Source organism: Quercus suber, unplaced genomic scaffold (assembly GCF_002906115.3).
Source record: "Quercus suber isolate HL8 unplaced genomic scaffold, Cork oak 2.0 scaffold_2, whole genome shotgun sequence".
In the NCBI taxonomy this organism is placed as follows: domain Eukaryota; kingdom Viridiplantae; phylum Streptophyta; class Magnoliopsida; order Fagales; family Fagaceae; genus Quercus; species Quercus suber.
In genome coordinates, this window is record NW_027069469.1 from 3,834,402 (window position 1) to 3,844,864 (window position 10,463).

Sequence of the window (10,463 nt, forward strand, 5' to 3'; positions counted from 1 at the left end):
CAAACCAAACCATAATCAAAGAAATTTCGAATACCACAACAAGTTAATAACTTAAAAAACAAAAAGAAATTTCAAAATGCGAAATTCCCAACAAACGCCAAAACCAAATCTCCAGCAAACCCCAAATGTCTAGAAACGATCACCGATCAGACCAACAACAACAACAACAAACCCTGCAATCCCAACCAACAAACCCAGTCGAACCCAGCACCCACCAACATCTCTTTCTCTGAACCCAGCTCTGATCAAACCCAGTCAAACCCACCAATGATCACCAATCAAAGCTGAAGAGAAAGCCCAAATGCCAGTAAACCCAGTCGAACCCAGCACCCACCATCTCTTTCTCTAAACCCAGATCCAAAGAGAAAGCTGAAGAAGTAAACGAAAACCGAGCCGGTGAGCCAGAGCTTAGGATCGTGAAGCAAGGTCTCGCCTTTCATGATCTTCTTGATCGCGAAGGGGATCCAAACCAGGGTTGCAACCACAATGAATCCCAATTGCCTGGTGGAGAGGAACGAAGGCCAGTGAATCCAACCGACGTTGAGCTTGGTCTTGGCCTAGACAAAATTGGCCATTGACTTAGCAAGTCGCGAGAAATCTCCCTAGTCCATCTGCTCCGATTGCTTCGAGGACTGGTGTAGAGCGACGAGGCAGATGTGAGGGAGGGCATTGACACCGAAGAAAGCGAAACTCTACTGAGACTCTTTGAACTCGATGTCGTAGAAGAAGAGGTTTAGGTTGCTAGGGCTAGGGTTAGGGCTGTTGGCGACAAAGGATTAGGCGAGGAGAGAGAATTCGGAGTGGAGGGTTTTTAGTTGGAGCTCTGACTTGTCGTGGAGCTGGGTGGCGTCGAAGAAGATGGGGAGGTAGTGGGTGTTGGGGTTTTTGTGGAGGTGAGGTAGAGATTCTGAGTTTTTTTGTGTGTTTCTTTTTGAAGAAAAATTTTGGGTTTTATGTGTGTTTGATTCAAATCTAATATATTTTTATGTTTTAAATTTTGTTTTTATGTTTTTTAATTTTGTTAAAATTAATAAATTAATTTTTTAAATTTATATGCTGATGTGTCACGGGTGATGTGGCATTTTTATAATATTTTAATTCCTTCGGCTGCCACCTTAGCTATTTCCATCGGTTAACTGACGGAAAGAACGAAAATAGCACGCGTTAATTGGTTTAGGGACTAAAAGTGGTAAAATTAAAATGTATGGACTAAAATGGAAAAAAGTCAAAATGTAGAAACTAAAAGTACATTTACGCCAAAAAGATATATATATATATATATAAATACACACACACAAAAGGAATGAAGTGTATAGAAACACTGAATTACCAGCTAATGCATAGAAACCATTCCATTTTTATTCCTGTGAATTGTTGAGATATCATTAATCCTACTCGAATCTGAAAATAGTCACCAAACAGCAAGTATAAGTAGAACAGGAAAGGCCTCTTTGCATTAGCTCTTTACTTCTTCTAACTTTCTCTAACTTTTTTGCTTATGTAAAATTCATTAAAGTCTCAATTTTTTTTTTCTAAATACAACTGAATTTTTGTTGACTTGGAGTAAATAATAAGCAAATGAGTTTTAAGCAATAAGCCAATCTAAAATGCGCATTTATGCAAATATCAGAAAGACATGTTCAATCGTGGAGCAAATATGTTTGCTTTGGAACAAATCCAAAATGTTAGCCTTTGGAAGAGTCCGAAGAGTTTTAATGTAATCTCTCTCTCTCTCTCTCTCTCTCTCTCTCTCTCTCTCTCTCTCTCTCTCTCTCTCTCTCTATATATATATATATATATAACCGAAATCTCTGAAACTCTTACAATTTTTTACGTCAGCATAATATTTAAATAAAGCCTCTGAAGCTCTAATAATTTTCCACATTAGCACAATATTTAAATAAAATTATCATTTTATTTAAATAAAATTATTTTTATTTAATCCAAACTTAATTTAATTGAAAATTATTTTTGTGGGACCCACATCAATTTAAGTTTCAAAACTACTCCATGCTCTAAGTTTCACTACTTTTATCTCAATCATTTAAGTTTGCATTCGGTCATTTCAATCATTAAGTCTATGTTTGGTTTGAATGATTTCCATTACTCATCACTCAATTTTCATCACCCATAACTCATTTTTTGTGGGACCCACATCAATTTAATTTTCAAAACTACTCAATTTAGTTATCCGTTAAACAACTCTCAATTTCTGTCATTAACACCCCCAAAAAGGCGCTGTTTTACACTGATTTTAAATTTTTTTTTATTTAATTATTTACTTCTTAATTAAAAAAAAAAAACTTTAACTAAAAAAACCATAAATTAAAGAAATAAACCAAACTCCAAACAATGTCATCCTTCTACCGAGGGGAAAGAAAGGGATGAGGACCAAGAAGGCATGAGAAGATGATTATGAAATAGAGTAGCTTTGGCGAATTGAGGTTTGATTGGTGGATGAAGCTGCAAAGAGATATGATTGCAATTTGCAAGTGATCTATTAGAATTTGGGGAGACAGAATGGCAAGTAAAGAATTAGTACAGATGAAGATGAGGTGTTTAATGGTAATGATGTTCATATTATTGGGATTTGTATCATTTTTGTTGGGATTTTCATTGTTGATTGGTTGGTATGGAAGCCATATATGAGATCTGGTGAGGGACGACATCATCGTTTGGGGTTTGAGTATTTTTTTAATTTCTAGTTTTGTTTGATTAACGTTTTTTTAAATTAAGAAAAAAATTATTAAAATCAGTCCAAATCGGTGTCCTTTTTGGGGTGTCAACCGCAGAAACAAATGATTGTTTAACAAAAGACTGAATTTAATAATTTTGAAACTTAGATGATTAAAATGACCAAAAAAAAATTTAGATGACTGAAATAAAATATGGTAAAATGTAGAAGGTAACTTTTGCATTCCCCAAAAAAAGAAGGGCCCAAATTGAAATTCAACAAATGTACAACAAAGCACACTCCAAAACCAAAACCACTAAATCACAAAAACAGAGAGAGAACATAATCTTAAACAAGACCCATAAGAAACCAACTGATGCACCACAAGGAAGTTTAGATCTCAGCTAAAATTTTCATCAAATAAGCAAGGAAAAAAATTGTCTCATTTTAACAATTAAGTTTTATAATCTATTTTTTTCCCTGTAGGAAAAAAAATAAGAAATATAAAAAATTACTAGTATAGAATATAGATTTTAAAATTTTGGTAAGAATAAAGCTTTAAATGATAAAAATGTACAAGTCTAATCGTACATACACACATAATAGCAGTAGGTAATTGATGTCATGCTGGGTCGTTTTGGAGCCCTGGGCTGACAGTGCGGTGTCTTGGTGTTAGGCCTTGGCAATTGGACCTATATCATTGTCTGTTTTTTGTTTGGGTGGGCTAAAGCGATTAATATAGCCCCTTGGTTGACAGAGCTTATCCCAAGCTCTCCGCGCCAAAAACTTGCCATCTAGATCTCTAGGCTTCCACCAAAATCTCCTAGTAAGGGAGTCCAGTTTGTCACATACCTTGTTGGGAATGTTGAAGGTGGACCTGATGTAGATAGGTAACAATTGCGCTACCGACTTGACGAGAGTTTTCTTCCTGGCCCAAGATAGACATTTGCTCCTCCAACCAATGAGTCTAGCTTCAAGCTTGTCTTGGAGATAGCTAAAATCTTTGGAGGGAGCTCTAGATAGGAAAAGTGGGGCTGCAAGGTAAACAACATCCTTTTTTAGGCTTTTTACATATAAGATACTTTTGATCATTCAATGAGTTTGGCTTTGCGTGTGCTTTGAGAAAAAGACTCATGACTTGCTCCTGTTGATGCATTGCCTTGACCACCTGCAGTATTTGTCTTGGACCTTCATTAATTTGGAAGCATCCTTTTTGGAGGCCTTGGAAAATATAATTATATCATCCACACACATCACGTGGGTAATATTCTTAAGTTGCATCTCATGGTCGATGAGCATTGACATGACTTCTTGACCCAGACTGCAAAGATACGAGGACAAAGAGTCTCCTTGCCTTAAACCTCAGCTTGACTTGAAACTTTCTGTTTTGTCTCTATTAACTAAGACTTCAAAAGAAACAGATGATACACAGGCAAAAATCCAGTTTGTAAAGATATCATTGAACCCAAAGTGGAGTAGAACAATTTTAATAAACTTCCAATTGACCTTGTCATAGGCCTTTTGGAGGTCAAGTTTGATGGCCATTAGACTCGATTTGGTTTTTCAAGTTTTGAAGCCATGAACGAGGTTTTGAACAATGACCTGGTTCTCCGCGATCCATCTGTTAGGGACGAAGGCAGACTGTGTTAAGGACGAAGGCCTTAGCTTTGCAACCAACAACTTAGAGATATTTTTATAGACGACGTTGCAAAGACTGATAGGCCTGAAAGGTTAGCGAAGGTAGGGTTAAATATCTTAGGGATGAGCACAACTAAAGAACTGTTTAACTCCCTTGGCATAGAGCCCACATGGAAGAAGGATGTGACAGCCTTGATAACATCATCGCTCACCGTGGGTCAAACCTGCTTGTAAGAGATAGAGGAAAACCGTTTAGTCCAGGGGCCTTCAACTCTTGCATTTGAAATAGAAAACCTTTGATTTCCTCTAGGGTTGGGATCCTTTGGAAATTCTCATTTCCCCTTTAATGATGGATGGCAAAATTAGATGCTCAAGGTGCTTAGGGAAAAAGATATCCTCCTCTTTTAAAAGACTCTTGAATAGCTAAATTTTCAATTAAGGTTGGGGATGAAACCTTGCCAAATATTATCAGTAGTATTTATGTGATTTGATTTTTTTCACAATAATTTTTCTTTAATGATTTAAATTGTTCTTACTTCACATCAATTGACTAGGATTTGATTCTTAATATAGGAAAAATTTGCTTAATAGTACTTTTTTAGAAAAGAAATTGGGTGAATAGCATATGTTTGAAGTTATTTAGTTAGTTAGACTGTTTTTGAAAGTCGAGTTTGACAAACTCGACTTCCAAGCAATATTGATGCATCCTGCTTGGTCCTGCTTGGAAGTCGAGTTTGACAAACTCGACTTTCAAAAACAGTCTAACTAACTAAATAACTTCTTTCGTGTACTGCTTTCCTAAAATTTTATCTAAAAACAAACTATTTGGCAAATTTTGCCCTTAATATGAGTTCAATCATGTATTTGGATTTACTTTAATTAATTGAATGTTTGGTTTATAATTGTTTGATTTTAAAATTAGATATCCCTTGTGATTTATTTGTCAAAAGATACAATTGATAATTTGATTTTATACCGAAAAAACGAATATGAGCATGCTTTAGATTTTTAAAATAGAGATTTTAATGAGAATATCTCCCATGATAGCAAGATTGAATTCTAGATTATCATTCAGCAGGTTGGGAAAAATTAATGATAATAAATATATGCTGATTTGAATTAACAAGGCAAATTCCAAAATCTTTTTTTTTCTCTTGATTATTTACATCTTTTTACTACTTTAATAATATCTTCGCTTGGATTAATTATTTGCTTAGTTTATTAAATTTTTGTTGGGATTTTCATTGTTGATTGGTTGGTATGGAAGCCATTAACGAGATCTGGTGATGGACAACATCGTTTGGGGTTTGAGTATTTTTTTTAATTTCTAGTTTTGTTTGGTTAACTTTTTTTTCATTTTTTTTTTAAATTAAGAAAAAAAAATTATTAAAATCTGTCCAAAATGGTGTCCTGTTTAGGGGGTATTAACGGCAGAAATGGATGGTTGTTTAACAAATGACTAAATTCAATAGTTTTGAAACTTAGAGGACTAAAATTACCAAATGCAAACTTAAAAAACTGAAATGAAATGTGGTGAAATGTAGAAAGTAAATTTTGCATTCCTCCCTCCCCCCCCCCCAAAAAAAAGAAAAGAAAACAACTTTTCGAACTGGGAAATTGAATCTTTTAGCGGCGGTATATAAAAGATTGGAAAAGTGTTGTTTCGTATGATTTACTGGAGAGGAATGAATACCCAATTGCATGAACTGGTTGAATGTAGACTATGTAGTATTTCAAATGGTTTGTGACTTTTTAAAGTGATTTATGTCTTCTTATGAAAAAAAAAAAAAAAAATCTTATTTCTATTTTGTTAATTTTATTTTNAAAAGAAAAGAAAAGAAAGAAAGAAAGAAAGAAGGGCCCAAATTGAAATTCAACAAATGTACAACAAAGCACACTCCAAAACCAAAACCACTAAATCACAAAAACAGAGAGAGAACATAATCTTAAACAAGACCCATAAGAAACCAACTGATGCACCACAAGGAAGTTTAGATCTCAGCTAAAATTTTCATCAAATAAGCAAGGAAAAAAATTGTCTCATTTTAACAATTAAGTTTTATAATCTATTTTTTTCCCTGTAGGCAAAAAAATAAGAAATATAAAAAATTACTAGTATAGAATATAGATTTTAAAATTTTGGTGAGAATAAAGCTTTAAATGATAAAAATGTACAAGTCTAATCGTACATACACACATAATAGCAGTAGGTAATTGATGTCATGCTGGGTCGTTTCGGAGCCCTGGGCCGACAGTGCGATGTCTTGGTGTTAGGCCTTGGCAATTGGACCTATAGTATCATGGTCTACTTTTCGTTTGGGCTTAATCGAATAATATAGCCTACAGCCTACAAAATGTGGGTTGTTTGGGTTTTGTCCAATTAAGCTTGTGCCAACCCATCACCACTGTCCCTATTGGATTTTAAATTGAACTTGGACTCCGATCTCACAAGGGCTTGGAGAGAGTCTTTTTTTTAGAGGAAGACTAGGAGAGTGTTAATTCCGAATTGCACATTAATTGCATATTAGCTCCGATTTTTTTTTTTTTTTTTTTTTTTTTTTTTGAGAAGACCGATCATGCGTGCTTGTTATATATAAATGTCTCTTAGTTTGTATATATAAATAAAGATGGTTAAATAGATACAATAGAATATATCGGAAAGAAAAATAATAAAGAAATCTTAAAAAGAAGAATCTTAGATATGATATGTATTGAGATAATGTTTTCGTGTAATATGATACTCTTATTGGAGGGTGTAAGCCAAAAACTTTATGCAAAATCTTTATATAATTTAATTTCTTTTTAAAATATGGTTTCAATTAAAAGCAAGAATTTAATGAAATCATGATAATAAACACACCATATCAGTCATGTTTATTATAACTTTTGAAATAATATAAAAACATCATACCTCTCGGCAATTGGGCCCAAGTATCAATTTGTACTTTTGCGATTAATATACCCTACACCGTACACAAGCGGGTTGATTGGGTTTTGTCCAATTAGGCTTGCGCCAACCCATTGCCGCTGTCTATGTTGGATTTCAATTAGTAGTCGGAGACAGTTTTTTTTAGACTAGGAGAGAGTTAATTCCAAATTGCACAAGGACTAGTAAAAACTAAAAACCTAGGGTTATATATATTAAGGGTTGCGACTTGGGAATGCCAAAGTTCTCTCCAATTCACAATTCTCATAGGTTATGATTTTTTTGTTTGACTTTTTTTTAGTGATTTCTTAGGAGAAAAAAAAAATTTATATATTGTTTAATTGCATCTTAGCTCTGATCCTGAACATTTTAAATGACATTTATAAATAAATGTCTTCTTATTTTGTATTTATAAATAAAGACTCTAAAATAGATGGTATAGAACCTAGAAAAAAAAAATAGTATAGAAATCTTAAAAAGAAGTACAGGTTAATAATTAGCAATATCAATCTTTATATGCTTTTTGAACTGCATCTTAAGTAGTATGTACAATGGGTGACACTGAATATGCTAGAAAAGTTAGATTTATTAAGAAATTTATCATGAGTGTGCCATGTCCTTCAAGTTTTATATTAACTTCGTTCTTCATACATGCGCATATATGTGCTTGTTTAATGATATCATAAATTTGTAATGTTAGAAATCAGAGATAAGTTATATACTTGCATCTTATGATTTGGAGTTCTTTTTATGACTAATATTTGGCAAAGCAGCCATCGATCATAATGGAGCACGAAAGAAGAAATTTGAGCAATAACATGAATGATGGAGTTGATCGAATCTCAGAATTGCCTGAAGTCACCATCCATCATATCCTGTCTTTCCTTTCCGCGAAAGCTGTTGCAAAAACCAGTCTACTTTCCAAGAGATGGAAAAGTTTTACGTTTTCATTTCCTGTTCTAGATTTTAATGAGGACGACTTTCAAGAAAAAACTAACAAAAAAAAAGATAAATATACACACCGACCCCAACTATTGTTTAGGCCAAAGTGTCCAGAATTTCCAACCAGGGAAGAGTTCATGCATTTTGTGAATAACTCCCTGCTAAGATTCTGTGAGCAGAAAATTTGCATAGACACTTTCAAGCTTCAGGTGACCCTTACTGATATGGAAAATGTTGCTCTTCTGAACAAATGGATAGAATTGGCAGTAGAGTATTGTGTCAAGGTGCTTGATGTCTGTGTCATAATGAAAGGGAAAAAGGGGTATAGTTTGCCACAAAGAGTCTTTTCTGCCAAAAGGATAAACGTATTGAAATTAGCTGGTTGTAAGTTGGAGCATCACAATTTGAAGAATACAACAAATTTCTGCTCTTTGAAAGAACTGTCTTTGCAAAGGGTCTATGTAGATGAGCAGATGCTTCAGAATTTGGTTTCTCACTGCCCTTCAATTGAGCATCTCACACTTTTTTTGTGTTACGGGTTCAAAAAATTTCAAGCTCTTAAACCCCTTAAATATTTTTATATTACCCCAGAATTAGATCTTGAGGCGGTTTACGTTGAAGGACCGAGCTTTAGATATCTTCGTTTTGAGCAGTTTGCCGGAAAGTTGGGTGAGATCAAGGTGAATGCTTGTCAAAATCTTAGAGAATTACACTTGGAAAGTGCAGGCATCACTGATCAGTGTCTCCATGATTTCAATACAAAATTTCCCCATCTTCACTCTTTGATCCTAAGGTTTTGTAATAAGTTGGAAACGGTTCATATTTCAAGCCATTCGCTCAAGAGGTTTATATTGTGTCTTGATGAGCTTAATGGTAAGCTACGGGAGGCCGAGATTGATACCCCCAATTTACAGGATTTCCATGTAGGGTGTAGTGGGAAATTTCCTAAATTGTCTTTTAAGAGTGGTCCATGTCGAACAAGAGCTGAACTTTATTTATCCTCCAGCAGGCATCAACTCAACACTAACTGGTTCCTTGAATTGAGAGAATTCCTTGAAAATATTAGGGCCAAGACTACGTTCTTGAGTCTGCATGGGCAGGTACGTACAGATAAGTGACTTTAATTTTAATTTTAATTTTATTTGACTGGCTTACAAATCTAAGTATTTCTGCATCTTATGTAGGTAATGAACGCTGTGTGTACCTTTGAAGAATTACTTCTGACTCCATCCTATGACCTCCAGTTTTTGAGGCTAAATTTATGTTTACCAGAGACAGGTTATTTAGATTTTGTCAATGGTTTGCTTTTGATTTGTCATCCTAAGACTTTGTCTGTCCTCTCAGAGCGTGATTCCAGCAAACCCTTCGTGAAGGTATATATAAACTTCTTCCTTTATTTCTCTTTTGATTCCCCCTCACCTGCCAAAATAGATCCTTTTTTACTGTCATTCCATAGACATGGTTCGGGTTTATTGAGTTAAGCTTTATGTACGTCTTATTCAATTTTTTTCCCACACCTAATCCTATTTAACTTATGGAAAATACTAACGGAAGTCATTAGGACAATAATTAACAATTTATTTAAAGAAAGATTTTATGAAAAAAGAAAAGAAAAAAAAAACAATTAATGTTTTGATAGCTTTTTTCATTTTTCTATAAAAGTTGTGTCAAAACTTTTTAAAAATAGATTGTTAACTATTGCCTTAAGGACACCAATTAACATGACCCTTAACTTATTTACACTTAAATGGAACTATTTCTCATAAATGAATTTGGTTTAAAATTTAAATAGCTTATTTACACTTAAATGGTCCTCAGACAACACACAATCCAATTTCATGCATATGTCACTTTGATGCGTTTGAATTTTTTGCACATTCACATGATTCCCAGAATACAATAGTTTTTTGAACATATTTATGACAATTAACTTCTAAAGGATTATATTAAAATATATAGTTGTGACAGACACTCATTCATTAAATGTATGTGTATATATATATATATATACAGTGGCGGTACCAGGAATTTAGGTCGGGGGGCAAGATTAAAAGACAAGATTAAAAGTAAAAAACTAATCTAAAAAAATTAATCAATATTAATAACAAAATAAATAAGCAATTATATACTAATATAATTGTCGTATAGAATCTAACATAAAATGTAAACTTCAATTTGGTTTTTCACACCTAGCTTAATTTACTCAATTGCCCTCGACGATTTTTCATATTTTGAAACCACTGCATAATTTTTTCACACTCAGTAGTCTTAAATATATAATTT

At 33.7% G+C, this 10,463-nt stretch overlaps 1 pseudogene; it reads right to left on the reverse strand.

The window, feature by feature from the left end:
* Positions 1-278: 278 nt before the first annotated feature.
* Positions 279-3,620, reverse strand: LOC136069706 (probable dolichyl-diphosphooligosaccharide--protein glycosyltransferase subunit 3B; annotated as a pseudogene).
* Between the last annotated feature and the right edge of the window lie 6,843 nt (positions 3,621-10,463).